The sequence below is a fragment of the Sus scrofa genome, chromosome 15 (genome assembly GCF_054392235.1).
Source record: "Sus scrofa isolate SSC_HxYL_T2T_F1_AM1 chromosome 15, Sscrofa_HxYL_maternal_Yorkshire_Landrace_v2.0, whole genome shotgun sequence".
NCBI classification, from domain to species: domain Eukaryota; kingdom Metazoa; phylum Chordata; class Mammalia; order Artiodactyla; family Suidae; genus Sus; species Sus scrofa.
In genome coordinates this window covers 122,588,155-122,605,365 of record NC_139397.1, presented here as the reverse complement: position 1 = coordinate 122,605,365, position 17,211 = coordinate 122,588,155, and the positions used below count along the sequence as shown (strand labels likewise).

The 17,211-nt window shown below is 35.2% G+C and overlaps 1 protein-coding gene across 9 annotated transcripts in view; it reads right to left on the bottom strand.

Annotated features, from left to right (window-relative positions):
- Window positions 1–17,211, bottom strand: part of PARD3B (par-3 family cell polarity regulator beta) — a 1,028,888-nt gene that overhangs the window by 679,997 nt on the left and 331,680 nt on the right. For 3 of the 9 annotated variants that reach the window (XM_084998493.1, XM_084998491.1, XM_084998492.1), the window contains exon 3: window positions 5,667–5,722. The exons of the other annotated variants lie outside the window; for them this stretch is intronic. The gene's annotated coding sequence lies outside the window, so the exon portion shown is untranslated. The remainder of the gene's footprint in view (window positions 1–5,666; window positions 5,723–17,211) is intronic. 9 annotated transcript variants of the gene reach the window in all.

The window sequence follows — 17,211 nt, the reverse complement described above, 5'->3', positions numbered from 1 at the left end:
GTGATGGTGATTTCGGATGAGACTGACATTGACCTCAATAGACTGAGTGAAGCAGATTGCCCTCCCTAACATGGCTGGGTCTCATCCAATCAGGTGAGGACCTGAAAAAACAAAAATGTTGGCCTTCTCTTGAGTAAGGGAGGATTCTTCTGCCTGAATGCCTTGGAACTGGGAGATCAGTTTTTTTCCTGCTTTCAGATTCAAACTGAAGCACTGGCTCCACTTGGTTCTCATGCTTTTGGACTGAAATTAGAGGCAAACCATCAGCTCTCCTGGGTTTCCAGCTTGCTGATTCACCCTGCAAATTTTGGGATTTTCCAGACTTCATAGCTACATAAACTAATTCCTTATAATAAACCTCTTTATAGACACACACATTGATACCCTGCTGCTTCTGTCTCTGGAGATCTGACTAATAGAACAGGTGGGGACACCTTACACACACAAGTTAAGTAACATATCCTTAGCTTCAAAGAGCTAAGAGGTGGAAAACCTATCAAATCCAAGTAATATGGCTTCAAAATGTGTGCGTGTCAGCATTTCACTCTGTATTTATAAACATGTTCCAAAAGTATATTATAGATTTCTCTTGTTTCAGAGTAAGAATAAATAGCATATATATGTAGCATATATCCCCAACCATTTGACATGAGTGATATGAATGGGCATTTATGCTTTTTTTTTTTAAACAAATACTAACAGTTTTACAATAAAGAATGTATATACATGTATGACTAGGTCATTTTGCTATAGAGCAGAAATGGGCACAATGGCACAACATTGTAAATAACTACACTTTAATTTTTCAAACTGTAAAAAAGTTGCAATAAATATCCTTGTATGCTTATCTTATATATTTTTTCCTTTATTTCTGTAGAATGAATTTCTAGCCATGTAATTTCTATGTGAAAGAGTATGTGCATTGTCAATTTTAACAGATGTAAACAAATTACTTTCCCAAATAATTGTACCAATTTACACTCTTGATGAAAGTACATGACAACATTGTTTCTTGTGTTTAGGTGTAATTATGTCTATGATTCCTAGCTACATAACCTCTGAACCCTCTTGTAGAAGACTGAACTACATAAACTCTTGGTAATAAATTCCCTGGTGACTTAAATTAGTTATAAGCAACACAGACCAGTTGTGCTGAAGAACACAACTGATAGTATGAGTTCACTCAACCATTTTATTGTCCAGATTCATGCCCTTAACCTTATCTAAGCCATAAGGTCTCAGGAGATTTTTTTTTTTAATAATATATTTTACCTAAGTCAAACATTCTATCTTTATAGAAATTCCTTAGTAAAACAATCTTATAGACCAACAGAAAAAGAAAAAAGCTATTCTACAATCTTTTTGGATCTTTGGTAGCATCAGTTATTCTCTTAAGTGCTGCTAATTCACCTGGTTCACAGCAAATACACAAATTGCAAGAGGATGGGATTGAGTTGAACAGGGTCTGTTCTATTAAGACATTTTCCCCTCTAGACTCTTTGGTACTTAAGCCAGTCTCTAGTATTCTTTTGTATCTCCTAGACTTTAATGCTTTGTAGAGTGCTATGCAAATGCTAAACTAACTTATATTCCCATGAAAAAAGAATAATAGCAATTTCCCCAAAAGTGCAATTCTGAATAATGTGTGGTTTTTTTTCCAAGATATCCTTATTTGATGACTAGTTTAAAGCTATAACTAACATTTTACTCTTCTGGAAGTATGATTCATAAGAGCAATGGGCAAAGAAGAGATCTGGTATTTTAGTTCAATTTCTTCCACTTGCTTTTTGTATGAACTTAAGGCAACTCATTTATATAGCATTCAATTTCATTTTCAATATGTGATAAATATACTTAAGTATATTTAAATTTCCTTTTAGCTCAAATTTTTATGATATATTGGTTAAAAAGCCTTAACATGTGTTCATATTTCTGAATCCCCTTACTATTTCCTTTGCTATCATTATTCTCTTGCATTAAAAGCTCAAAGAAGGACAAAGTTGTATCTGTTTAACTCATTTGGTATAGGATAGCACCAAGGGGCTTAGAAAATGCTTTAAATTATTATGATAGACAGGCTAGTAACAATATAATTTGCAGTGAATGCAATGTGTCAAAAACAGAGAGAAGAGAGGTTTTAAAAAACTTTATAGAAACAAGTTTGAGAAATAATGTAAGTCAAGACAGTCTTTCAGTTATCAATAAAAAGATACAATTTTATGACAATACACTGATTGAACTCTGAATCCCATGAAAATAAGGCTTTGGCTGAGCCCAAAATGTCCCCTGCGTTAATATCAAGAGCTACAGAGGAAAATTGTCAGCAAAGAATAAATTCTTCTGTATTATCAGCAGGATGCTCTAGGGAAATTAGCTGCATGGGGAATTTTTCTCCACAGGGATTTTATTACATAGTATAATTTACCTTCAAATGAAAAAGTACAAGGTATACTAAAATGTAAGCTTTTAAAGACAAGAGCTAGAAGCATGGCCCTGTGGATGCAGATCATCTATCATAGATGTAGTCATAGTCTTCCACAGACATTTTCCCAGTTGCTGAAAAAGCTTAAATGCTTTTCACTTAAATGTTTTTCAAAAGGAAATATCATCGCTTCAATTTTTTTTTCAATATACCCAGTTCTCTGAAGAAAAGCTGAAATTTCCAAAGAATGTTCATTATCTGTAAATAATGTACATTCTCCAGGATAGTACTCTAAGAACCTCAATTGCAATGGTTTAGGGATCCAGGCAGATCAAATAATCCCATGTAAAAAGTTTAACAGAAAAGCAAGTCTATGAAAAACAGAACCTGGCAACCACACTGCAAGGAAAGCCTCCTCCACCATGGCTGGGAGTCAGGCTGAATATGACAACAAATTGTAAACTTACTCCTTTCACAAATATTGGGCAGCTCATATATCTTCCAAGCTGAGGTTATTAGGCAGAACAATAGATGTTAAATTACCAATGTAAGAGAAGACAGTGAAATTATAGCCTGGATGCCACATTGAGCAAAAGAAATAATTATCAATAACAGTCCATATACCATGTGTTTGCTAGCTAATCATAAGGTCCACTGCCCATATCCCCAACTGGCACGGGAGATTTCCCTCATTCTGGTAGTCATTCATTTACACGCACACATACCCCAAAGGGAAGGAGCAAACAATGGATGAAAAAGGGCTTTGGCATTCTAACTGCAATCTCTACCTGTCTGTGAGATGAGAGAGTTATTATGGGCATCAAAGCATGAAAAAAGTCTAAGTCTAAAGGAGTTGCATTTTCACAGGCATACCTACTCTAGACTCCTCTACAGAGAAGACAGGAGCAGCTCTTTTCAACCTCTGTGACCAAATGGTTATGGTCCAAATCATACATTGTGCCCTCCAAGTTTAGGCGTAGAAAAAGTATTTAACCAGTTACCCAGTCCAGGCAAGGAATAAAAGGTACCACTATAGGGATTACAGACTGAAATCTGAAATTCCTTAAATATACCAATAGTCAGCAAAATCATTTCACCAAAAGTAGATTCATGACAGCAGCTGACCCTGCAGTCTTCTCCCCCTTTGCCTTCTGCTCATTTGGAAAGGTCACCTGAATTTTCATTTTCTCAGATCAACCCTTAAAACGTCTCAGGCTTTCACCTGTTATCCTCCTTTCTTTCTGTTGCCACTGATTTAGTGGGTTTGCATTTCCAGGAAGGTTGTGAGGTGTTAAATATGGCTAGATGGCTGCCACTGGTCTTCAAGAGTCATTATGTTTTTTCCTATTAATCCATCTAAATCATGTGCTTATTCATCCATCTTGAGCATTTCCTAAGTGTGGAGCAGGTGCTCAGTGAAATCTAATGTTAACATCCCTACTCCATCTCTGGCCACCCTGCCTACTGGCCTCATCCCATTGTGCCAGCCACTTGCTCAGCCCTTTACCTACAGCAGATATTTGAGCCTCATGCCTCTCAGAAGGTAAGGGTGCATTCTTTTGAAAGTCAATGCAGAGGGAAAATTACTCTTTTTTAAATTTTTTTGTTTCTGATTCTTGGCAGCCCAATGGCACATGGAGTTCCTGGGCCGGGGATCAGATCTGAGCCTCAGTTGCAATCCAAGACTCAGCTGAGGCAATGCCAGATCCTTAACCTGCTGCGCCAGCCCAGGGATCAAACCTGCATCCCAGCACTCCCAAGATACCACTGATCCTGTTGCCACAGCTCCTAAGACACTGCCGATCCCATTCCTATTTAAGTACTATACATCCTATACAACATTTTGAAAACAGTTATATTTAATGATTTATTTCTATTTGAACATATTTCTATTTGGTTATTCAAATATCTTACTTTTAAGTGGTGAAGCCGCTTTTCTTCAAATATAAGTCAGACTGAACCACAATTTATTTTACAGATTTAAAGAAAGATGTAGAAAGCTATGCCAGTGGGGACCAGGGAGAAGGGTCAGAAACCCTACTTCATGACACCCTTCTTCTCATTCCCCTCCCCCAACACCACGCCAGGCCCCAAAGGCCACCCACAAACACCCATTCTCCAACTGTGTTTAAAAACTACTGCTGAGAACATCACTACTCCTCCAGGTGCTTCTTTTTAAAATTTATCATCTCTCTCACTTGGTTAAACTCAAAGGCAGAAGGAGCAATAGTTAACTATTGCTATGCATTGGGAACTTCTATATGCTCTCTGTTAGTTTATTCTCACAAACTAGCAATTTAGAGTTTAAGTGATTTCCAGGAGAATCCAAGATTCAATTCCAAGTTTATTTTACTCCAAAACCTATGCTCTTTTCACTTCACTACACTGCCTCTCCAAGTCTTTAACGTCAATAAAAGTCAACAGGCCAGAAAATATCATATGCTATCACTTATATGTGTAACCTAATAAAAATTATATGAAAGAATCTATTTATAAAACAGAAACAAACTCAAAGATTTCAAAAAGAATCTTATAGTTACCATACAAACCATTGGGGGGGGGCGGAGAGAAGAATTGAGAGGGTGGAAATAATGGATACACAGTACTGTATAAAATAGATGATTAATGAGAATCTACCATACAGCACAGGAAGACCTACTCAATAGTTTGTAATAACCTATATGGGAACAAAGAATGTCTATATTTATATGTATGACTGATTTACTTTGTTGTACGCTTGAAACTAATACAGCATTGCGAGTCAACCATACCCCAATAAAACTAAATAAATTAAAAAAAATTAGAAAGTCAACAGACTACTTAATTCATTACAACAGTGATTCATTAACACAGCCACACTCTACGTAATAAATTTTAAAAATCTTAAAAGAAGATTATTAACACTATCAAATGTGTGGACTTAAAATCAATTCTAAGATAAAACTGAAGACCAAAAATGCAGTGAAATATATAAAAGGCTATCAGATGGATCAATGTATTTTTTAAAAAGAGAAACAGATAAAAATCAATACAATAGATAAAAGAGAGACTATCCCAACCAACATCACAATTTATTTTTTTAGGAAAACCTTTTGGGGACACTATAGGATTTCTGAAAAATTAGTAGAAATTAAAGAAATTGCTATAACTAATTTATAGATAAGTATAACTGAATGATAGAAAACTTGCCTCTCAACTAAGAGATGATTTAAATTAAGGCAAATAAAATAGAAGGGTTACTCACAGGATGTCAACTGTACAAAATTTCCAAAGGTACTTGGTAAAGTTCCTTGGAAGAATCTATAAACAAAAATAACCTCTAGGTTAGTAGTGGATACCTGAGGTATATTTTCAAAGGTTAAGTTTTTTTTTAAAGAAAAATTAAAGTCAATTTCCAGGCCTCCATCATGATAGTAGTTAATGATGGTAAGGATCAATATTTGTATTAACATGTTTAATAATAATTATAATGTATTTTAATGGCAGTTGGATTAATAGTGGTATAATTACATGAATCAGCAAAATTGTTCTGGATTATGCAGAATACAGAAATGGTTTAACAAAGGAAAACAATACTTTTTTTTGTAATTTAACAAGGGTAGTATCAAATTGAACTTAAAGAACGATAAAGCAGCTGTTTGGGGAAAAAAAAATGAGATCCTCTTATTTGTAAGGATGCAAAATCCTCTGATAGGAAAAATTTTAAACTCCTATGTGTGGCATAGATCAATGGTGTTCTTTCAAGTAGCATTCAATAGCAAATGGGATACTTTAGCCCAGAGAAATTACAAATAGTAGACTGATAATTATACATTGACAGCATAATGAATAATCTCAGCACTGAGCAGAATTGGTCACCTAATTTCAAAGATGATTCCATAGACTGGAGGTCTCTGTTTGCAACAGGTTTTTAAAATTTTAGCTTCTATAAAGCTTAATGATGGTTAGAGCAAAATGAGATTTACATATAAAAGGGCACTGCAATGACTGCCATTTTTAATGAAAAGGTAGAGAGAAAGAGATGAAGACTGTCAGAATTATATGTTCTTCATTTTATTTCAGATCAATAATAAGAGAATGAGGAACTTTTTCAGGAAATTAAAGAAGAGTAAATTTGTAAACCAATTAGGAATGCTTCTCCTGCAAAAGTTACAAAAGTATTCATGATTTGTGAGATTCAGGATGTCATGAAGTTTAGATATAAACAATATTGTTAGGTTTCAGAAAGATGGCTACGTTTAGCACAATATAATGGTTTTCATCAATGTGTGGTTATGTAAAACACAATACCAGTACCCACAAGGGTGTAGAAAGGTTATATAACATGATAGGTCTGGAAGATTATTGCTCAAATACCAAATGTTGGCCATTGGTCTTATTATAAACAGGAACGTTACATTTATACTTACATCACACACTTTGGTAATAAGAAAAGCATATTTTATTCAAGTTGTTGCTAATTGGTTTCAAACTCAAACTTCTCTTTCATTGCTCATTACCCAAATGCCTTTTCAGTTCTACAAAATAAATTTAAGAGAACCACAACTTTTCTTCTTTTTAAATACAGGTACTCAAAACTAGAAGCACCACAAAGGTCAAAAGGAAAAACATTTCTTTTTTTGTTTCTATGATTGCTATGGACTGTGTCCCTCAAAAATACATCTTAAATCATAATGCCCAACGTAATGTACATAAAGGTGAATTATCTGAGAAGTGCTTGCACAACAGGGTGAAGCCCTCATGAAAACAACTAGTGCTCTTATGAAAAGAGGTCCAGAGCATTTCTTTACTTCTTTCACATGAAGTTACAGGGAGAAGTATATGATGTCTATATACCAGGAAGTGGGCCCTCACCAGACACCAAATCTGCCAGCACTTCCATGATATTAGACTCCCCAGATTTCAGAATAATGACAGATTTCCTTGGTTTATAAACCATCAGTCTATGGTGTTTTTGTTACAGCAGTCTGAAGAGACTAAGATAATAAGGAATGTGTACAGAGTATCCTTTCATTCAATGGCCTTAACTAGCTCCTCTATTCTACTGAGTTCTCTGCCTTAAACCCTTCCTCCAGCTAGATACGTCTTTCTGGCATCACCGATTGCCATTTCAAGCAGTTTTAGACTAACCAACATTCCAGTGACTGGTGGCCCACAAGAGAACTAGAGCACTGGGAGTTCCAGTCATGCCCTGGAAACGAATCTGACTAGTATCCATAAGAGGCAGGTTCGATCCCTGGTTTTGCTTAGTGGGTTAGGGATCCGGCATTGCCGTGAGCTATGGTGTAGTTTGCAGGCGCAGCTTGGATCTAACATTGCTGTGGCTGTGGTACAGACCAGCAGCTGCAGCTCTGATTCAACTTGTAGTCTGGGAACTTCCATATGCCACGGGTGTAGCCCTAAAAAGACCAAAAAACAAACAAACAAACAAAAAAAAAAAAACCCAAAAACAAAAACCCAAAAAGCAAAAAAACAAGAGCACTGAAAAAGTGCACACTGAATGAATTCAGGAGCCACTTGGGGAGCCACTTCTGGGACAATATCTTCATTTGCCCAAATATAGCAGAAAGCAATGAAATAAACTTAAGTTCCTAAAAAAACAGATAATTTCATGTAAAGAAATACTTAGGATATAACTGCAGGAACAAATAGCAAACCATTATTTATAAGGCTTAAAAAAATATCAACCTCCTCAGAAAGTACTACTGAATCCCTAAATTCCAAGCTTAAAATTTAAACCCTAAGATGATGTGGAAGAACACTGATCAATTAATTTACAGAACTACTTGCAGTATGCCTTCACTGCCTTAAATTTTCAATAGATCTTCAAAGAGAGTAACACTCTACCTACAAAATAAACTGATGTTTTTTAAAAGAAAGTTATTACCTACAACAAAGCTCTTGAACCATAAACGAAAGACAAGAAGCAAAGTCTTTATTGTTACTGTCATTTACTTGCTTTGTGGTTTTTATAGTAGTAAAGTATCTGTGACATAAGATTTACCATTTTAACCATTTTTAACTGTAAAATTTTGTGACATATACTTTCACAATGTACAATCATCATTACTATCTATTTTCAAAACTCTTCATCACTTCATACTGGTCAATGGTTTATAGCTAAGTTTTTCCTTTAGTCCTTTTTTATTATCTACAGAAACCTTTTAATTGTTGTTTACTCATTCAAGACCTATCAGATATTTTAATTGTTGTTTAATATTTTTTACTACTTTAGAGGAATTTTAGAGATAATCTTTTGTTTTCTATTGGTAGTTGCTACTTCACTGATACCCGAAATATTCTAATTAAGAGGCAGAAACCAATGTCAGTGCTCTCTTGATAATTTCTGGCTCTCTTCTTTAAACTGAGCTCAGTATTAAGGTGACCCCTTTGAGGTGACTTAGCCATCAAAAATCAGTTTTAACAAAACCTGGTGGGTGATGAAAATGTTCTGTATCTTGAGTGTATTGGTGTCTACATCCTAATTGTGTATGTTACCACTATTTTTGAAAGATGTCACCATTGGAGGAAATTGAATAAAGGAGAAACAGGTTCTTTATTATTTCTTATAAACATATCTGAATCTATAACTACCTCAGAAAAAATCTTTAACTAAAAAAAAAAAAGCAAATCGGAGTTTTAGGATACAGACTATTAATCCTTTCTCTCCACTTTCAGTTATCTGTCCCTTCTCCAACGGGACCTAAAGCTCTAGTAGACCTATGATTATCACAGCCTACAGAATGAAATACATAAAGGTACTTATGCAAGGATTTAACAACCCTTTGTCCTCCAAAATTGATTAAAGGCAACTGTACTGAAATCTAAACAAGAAAATTTAATAAAGAGAGGTATACAGTAAACCCTCTTAAATCTACCAATTCTGGTCTGTCTAAGCCCTTATAGTACAAACAAGGCTTGGAGAACTAAAATATTAATGAATGTGTAGAAACCTCATAAATTTACTTGTTAAGAATATTTGCGAAAATAATAAAGAAAAAAAAAGAAAGCCTATGCTACTGTAACACTGAACACATTGAGCACACTGAGTACTGTACATTAATTTCCTTTTATCATTCTTCACTTGTTAAAATCTTTTCAACCTCTTCTTTCCCTGCAGATGCAATTAACTACTAACACACTCGTTTTGATGTATTGGACATCATATGTGTACTAGGCAGCAATTTTAATTTCAGACAAGACTTTGAATCCTTTCTAACTTTCTGACCTCCAAATAATTAGGCTCAGACTTAGTATCAGAGACCTAGAGTAACAAGGATGATAACTATGGTTAAAGCCTTAGATAACCTTTATTTAACATACTAGACCTGGCTGAGTAGCTATTTCTCAGTCTCCTTCCTAATTAATAGGACTGTTGAATATTATTTATGCCTGCATAACCACCTCTTCAACTGCATTGTCATTAGCCTCTCTTACAAATAATACAGATAATAAAAACAAAAACAATATTAAAGATGATTTTAATTGCTAACATTTATTAAGCTCTTACACTGTGCCAGGAACTATATTAAATGATTTACATATATGATTTAAATTAGTCCTTTCAAATCTCTATGGTATGGTAGGTTCTAACAGTTATCTATGATAACTAAAATTTAGATGGAATGGATAGAAGTATGCAAGTTGTCACCTTTAAGAGAGAGGCTACTCAGCCCTTGACACTAGCCCAGAGCCCTTGAGCTAAACCCCATCAATTCTCAGCACAGCACACTTAGTTAACTTCCAGAAACAGAGATGGGCGCAACTTGGGCTTACCTTCATTTACCTTTACTATTGCATTAATGCAAAATTCCCAAGCCTTGCTGACATCTAATTCACCCTTCTTTTCTTTCTCTCTCTATGTATGTATTTATTTATTTATTTATTTTAGGGCTGCACCCATGGCAAATGGAGGTTTCCAGCCTAGGGGTCTAATCAGAGCTGTAGCCACTGGCCACAGCCACACCAGATCCAAGCACCGTCTTTGACCTACACCACAGCTCACTGCAATGCTGGATCCTTAACCCACAGGGTGAGCCCAGGGATGGAACCCATGTCCTCATGGATACTAGTTGGATTTGTTTCCCCTGAGCCAAGATGGGAACTCCTCATCCTTCTTTTCAAAAGCTAACCTCTAGTATTTTGCATTTACTAGTTATCCCTAAGTGGAATCACAAATAACAATAGCAGCTTGCTTTTGCAGAATCCCATTTCACAGAATAAATAAGAAAATAAACCAGTGTCAAAGGACACGCAGTGGACAGTCTCCAGGGAGAACCTGTATATTTCAACACCAAAATGCTCATAGTTGAAAAACCCTAAGGAAATAAATTATTTATTCTCTGATTATATTTAAGAGGACTATTTACTATACAGCTAAACTGATAGTAGTAGTCTTTGTTTGCGTCCTGTCTACTTTTTCAGATACTGTTTACAAAAAGAGGAAAGGTATTACTCCTTTGGGTGGACTTCCTATATAGCTTAAGAAGAACTGTTCCCTGTAACTATTTCTAATTTCTTTCACACTGCTTGCTCTCTCATGCACAAATTCATTCAGTTGATACAGTCAAAATGCCATTGGAAGAAGTGAGTTTAAACAGAGATAACAGATTACATCTAAGTAGAATTTGATTAAGGAGAATAACATATCCTGGAAATAAAGCACAATGAAGAAAAGTTAATATTAGTTCTTTTTTGTTTGGAACTCATTAAGTTTGCATAAGTTTACATGAGTAAAAGAGTGAAGTTTTAGTAAAGGATTTAATGCAAGAATAATAGTTTCTTAGTTTTTATTTGAAAAAATACATTATAGTATGAATGTTCATAGAATAAACAAATATAAATTCAAGTAATCATATTCACATATAACATTTATATGCATGATAGAGTGAAAAAGACTAACTTGACTGGGCTATAATATTATTTTTGTGAATTATCTAAATTATTTTCTGAGTTTTAAAGGACTCTGTAATGCAAAATTATAAAGATATATATGGTTATAAAACTATGATGAGCATTACTTTTTAAAAGTTTCATAAAAAGCTCTTGGTTTAACAATTGCAGAAGACATTCCAAAGCAGTCTTTTAAAAATGATTCTAAAAACATATACAGTTGGAGAAGGAAAATAAACTACTTTTATAACATATCTTAGGCTGTCCTAATCTTCTAGATTTTTGTTTCTCTCAAGTTAATTCTGTTTTTAAATGCACTCTTGATTTTTCTCAAAAGAAATGCACATTTGCACATCTTTTCTTTCATATTACCCTATGTTCACTTAAATTATATATTTAAAGAATATTTCTCCTTAATCCTCTGCTTTTCAAAATATTAATTTAGTCCAAACATTTGGTAAAGTTGGTCTTAAAGGGATAAAGCCCATTTTCCTTTTTAAAATAAATTTGATTTTATTTCTGCAACTGAAGTTTGTCCTTTTGATAAGCCCTCCTTTTATGAACCAAAGGCATTCTTTTCTTGTTGATTGAAAGGCACTTTGCCCAACATCTTATGTATGTAGTCTATAAGTATAGTTAGTATTTTAAAAATCTAAAAAAATAAATCTGAGGAATTTATTTTCACTAAATCCACTCTAAATGTCCATCTCTGAAACACCAATAACTCAACCCAGGGGTGGCTCCAAGCAGAATTTTACAATGTTTATTTTTTTATCTTATGCTTTCATTATTGGATATGAACCATTTTTATAATTGTATAATTTGTGTAAGTTGTAGTTCACCATAAACTTGGAATTTACTGTAATCTGCATTTCAGAGACTCGCAGAATGGGTATATCCCAAGGAGTGTCCGTTTCCTCTTTTTAAAGAAGAAACTGAGGCAGGAATGTTCACCTTATCTAGTGGACAGGAAGTTAAGTGAAAAAATAAAAAAATAAAAACACCTGTGACTCTAATATGGCTCTAATTATATTTTTCTAATATTCTCAAAAATTAAATTTGAACTTATTCCAACCTGGGTTTACACTCTTTTCTCTGTTTTTCCTCACCTCAAACTATTTGTTTAAAGAAAATGTCTGTATAACATACAACCTTGCAAAAATGCAATTCCATTACTACAATTTCAACAAATTCAAGTAGAATACACACATCCTTTGCAAAGGACACCATTAATCTCTGAGTACCAACATGTATAATTCATCAAAAAAACTTAATGCCCTTTAAATCACCCAAAACTTTATAAATGTTATAAATAACATTAAACCCATTTCAAGTTTTACTATAACTATACAGTTGAAATAGCAATTAACTTTCCCACCCCACTAAAATAGATAGCTTAAGTCTTAATGTCTTTGAAAGGTTTACAGATATATTTTCTATTTAAAATATATTTTTAACATATGTAACATAAATTCAAAAAAACACTCTACCCATTTATTTCTTATTCATTCTGCATTGAATGGTACAAATTATCTACTTTAAATAAATAATATGATTTGATTAAAAAAAAGTTTTGCTTATAGCACTTATAACAATAGTGCTTTCTTATATGCAAGGAACTTTCTCAAGAACTTGTGCTTTCCAAGATGGTAGCCACTAACTTCATGTGGCTATTGAGCATTTGGTACATGGTCACCCTGAATTGAGAAGCACTATATACATAAAATGCACATAGATTTTGAACACTTCATTGAAAACAACATAAATTATATCAATACATTTTACACTGGTTCTATCTTAACATGACAATATTTGCATAAATTGAGTTAAACAAAAGTTATTAAAATTAATGTGGTCTGTTTCCTTTTACATGTCATTGTGGCTACTAGAAAATTTTAAACTATACATATGGTTCACATGTTGTTCCTTTTTTTTTATTTTTATTTTTTGGAGGTGGGGACGATGCAGCTTTGGAATCTTTAAATACATTCATTTGATCAGGTACTGATTCCACCCTACAAAGATCATTTATTTCATTATGTAGTGCCATCTTATAAGAATCCTTCCTTTGATCCTATATTCCCCTACCAATCCTCTACTCAACTTTAGAGCATGACCTCTTGAAAATCGGGCTCTACTAACTGCCCCCACCTTTGCTCTCACTGTCTCATTGAAACAGCTCTCCTAGAGAGGCCTTCTTACCTCCAAGGTGTTGATTCCACTCCAGATGCCATTTCTCAGCTCTCCTCTCACTCCTCTCACACAGTTGGTCATTTCCTCCTTCTTGAAATACTTTCTTTCCTTGGCTGCTAGGACACCAATGCTCTCTTCTGATTTTCCTCCTGTGCCAGTTGCTCCATATTCCCAGCCTTTCTCTGATATTTAGATATTGGAATGTCCCCAAATTAAGTCACAGACCTACCTTCACTTCCTAAGTTGACTCATCTAGTCTCATGGTTGAAAACAAATTTCTATGCTGAATCATCCCAAATAGACTTTTTTCTATAAGTCACAGCTTTTCATAACTATCTGTCAAATGATCTTTTTGTCTAGATGTCTGATAAGTATCACTAACTAAACTCATACAATAAGAGCCTACTGATTCTTCCTTCCCTCAGCCCAGATCCCCTAAACCAGTCTTCCTCATCTCAATAAATGGAGACTCTTTTCTTGTAATTACAGACAAACTCTTAGAATTGCCTTTGATTTTCTCTTTCCCGTTTCCCCACATCTAGTCCATTGTTAAGTCCTATGGAGGCTGTCTTCAAACTATTCCCAGAATCTGCCCACTTCTCTTCACCTTCACTGATATCATCCTGGTCCAAGCCACTGATACGACCCACCTTGATTCTTACATCATTACTAGTCTTTCTCTATCATTGGTTCTCAGTACAGCAGCCAGAATGATCCTACATCTACCTTGATACATGAGACGATCTCACATCCCTCCTCAAAACCCTCTCATCGAATTTAATGAGCCCTCAATTTACTCCAAGTAAAAGCCAAAGGCCTTGCTGTGGCCCACAGTGCTCTGAAAATCCTCCCCCTCCCACTGCACTCAACTGACCTTCCCTCTTCACAGTCAACTCCAGCCATAGATGTTCCCTCACTACTGCTGCAAGAATTCAAGCATACTCCAGTCTCAGGGCCTTTGCACTTACTGTTCTCTCCATCTCCCTTCTCAGGGAGGCCTTCTTCTTCACCCCATATAAAATAGTATTTCCTTCTTTACTCTGTCCCTTCTTGGTGCTTCCTACCTATTTCTCACCATTTGTTACATATTTGCATTTTAATTGTTTCTCTCATCAGAATGTAAGCATCAAGAGACACTCAATACATATTTATAAATAAAGAATAAATGTTAAGCCTTCCACTAGTTGCCATGTACACAATTATGGCTAATAATTAATTACTGCCTTCAAGGAGTCCTCATTCCAAGGCAGAAAAGCATGGCTATATACATACAGGGTCAGGAGTTTGGTAATAGAAGCAACATACAAGGTTCCAGGAGTGCTCAGAGGAAGGCACAGCTAACTACTGAAGGTTGGAAGATGGGCAAATTCAGAAAAACTGTCCAAAGAGAGAGTATTGGCTGGCAAATGGTAGCTCTCAGGTATGGTGGTGAAAAGAGTGAAACATTTCAAGGAAAATTTAAAAAACATAAGAAAGAAGACAAAGAGAACAAAGAACAGTGAAATTTAGAAAGGAGCAATTGCATTTGGCTCTGGTACTGGGTTCTATATATAAAGGAGCAGTGCGAGCAAAGAAGATGGGAAAGGGAAGCAGGAGACCCATGCACACCAGGCTAGATAAAAATAAATACAGTACACACAAATGCACATACATGAGATATATATCTCTGTCTGGGGAGTATGTATGAATTCCATATGCATGTGTATATACCTGTACATGATATATATATGTAAATGTACATATTCAAACACACAGATGATTCTCAGGAACATGTTTATGATCTTCTACTTGTACTTTCTATTTTTCTACTGTTAGACATAGAAAATTTAAAAGTCCATACGATTACATAAATATGAAATGAAAAAAATCTCTAAACTCCAAATAATTTCTTTTCTCAAAAGGGGGGAAAATTTATCTCTTGCCTTCCACTTCTATTAGTTTGCAGAATGAGTTTACATAAATGTGTAGATACCAGGATTAATGCTCGATGTCAAAGGAAGATCTTTTTCTAGGAATGCCCTCTCTCCACTGTATCCCCCACAAAAGGTTCATCAATTTACACAAAATGTTCCTTGGCAGAGACTCCCTTCTGTTCATACAGACTGCCAAGAGCCAGTTCCCAAATGATGGCCAGCTGATTCTTCCTTCATCCACAGAATCTAGATCAATAAGTGATCTTTAGCAAAAAACCTGATCAAAGTGAAAAGAGGTATGATAGCTAAATCTTAAGCTTGATCATGTGATGTGAATGAAAGGAGGTTGTGTTGCATGAAACTCCTGCAGGTCTTTCTAAAAAATGGGATGCATTATAATAATAGAGTAACCTGAGGATATGGTCAGAGAAGAATGTGGCTGGTTTTCAAGAGACTGCAGTAAGCTTTTTCCTACAGTGTGGCAAGCATTTCTTAATAAAGCAACATTAGAAACTGTCCAGTGAACATTTTTACATTATTTTGAACACTGATTAAAACATTTTGTGCAGATCCAGCACAGGAGTGCCATATACTATGCAAGACCCACTGTGGCACTTGGCAGAAAATAAATCATCGCACTTGAAAATCTGCTGTGGTTGCTGTCTTCATCACAGAGACCTTGCACACAGCATACAAAACCATCTATAATGTTTACAGCACCTGGATGCCTGCACTATTAAACATCAATGCAATCTGTGTTCATATCATCTCCATGCTAATCAGATCGATTACTACTGATATAGTGTCTTGTCATAGTATCGTAATGCTAATCAAACAAATGGAGCTATGGGGAGATAATTCAGATATATAGGTATTTAACAGTGCATTGTAAAAAAAAAAACAAAAGGAATCAACAGAAAACATACTAGGTGCAGCTGTGTCATGAGCAGGCAGATTCCTTGTCAAGTCCTGGGTGGTGCTGCTGTAATTTTGTCAGCAGCCATTAAAAGGGAATATAATACAGTTGGACGCCATAAAATGGACTTGAAAGGGAAATGAGATTACTGCTGCTGCTTAACATGGCAGAGGTAATTAGCTGCACAGGTAATTAGATACAGATTCCTAACATAGCTGAGCGGACACAGTGGATGATGGCAAGAGATAATATCTCTTGCCCGTGGAAAAGGATCAATGCCACAGTTGCTTTAGATCCCAAACAACATCCGCATCAAACATTCTAATCCTCCAGACAGCCAAGATGGTATAGTAGCTACAGTAAAACATGCTCTCACTTAATAAAAATGAACTAGGGAGGATAGAATGGGAGGTGGTGCAAGCAGGGACATTTTTGCTTCATTGCAGTTATCAGTCCTCAGGACACCTATATATCTATCTCAGATGTCACTGTGTGACACTCTCAGTTGAGAATGTCTCCTGACTTCTCTTCCGCTCATGTCATTTATAACAAAATTCTCAAAGACAATGAGAGAGGGGAAAAAAATCAATGATAGTACCCAAAACATGAAAAATCCACTAGCATTGTCATCCTTTAAATAATTACCCAATGAATTTCACGCATGTCTAAGGTACACACATTTTAGCCAAAAGCTTATATTTCATCAACTGAGATAGCCCTACAATTGGAGGTGGAGTCAAATGAAACTTCTTGACTAATGAGAGAAACTAATTTCTCCTACTCTCAGCCAAGCAGAAGAGTTTCCAATATACCACGCTGTTCCAGGCTCTGCCATTTTCTCCAGAAAAGACTCTGATTGAAAAAAATACATTCAA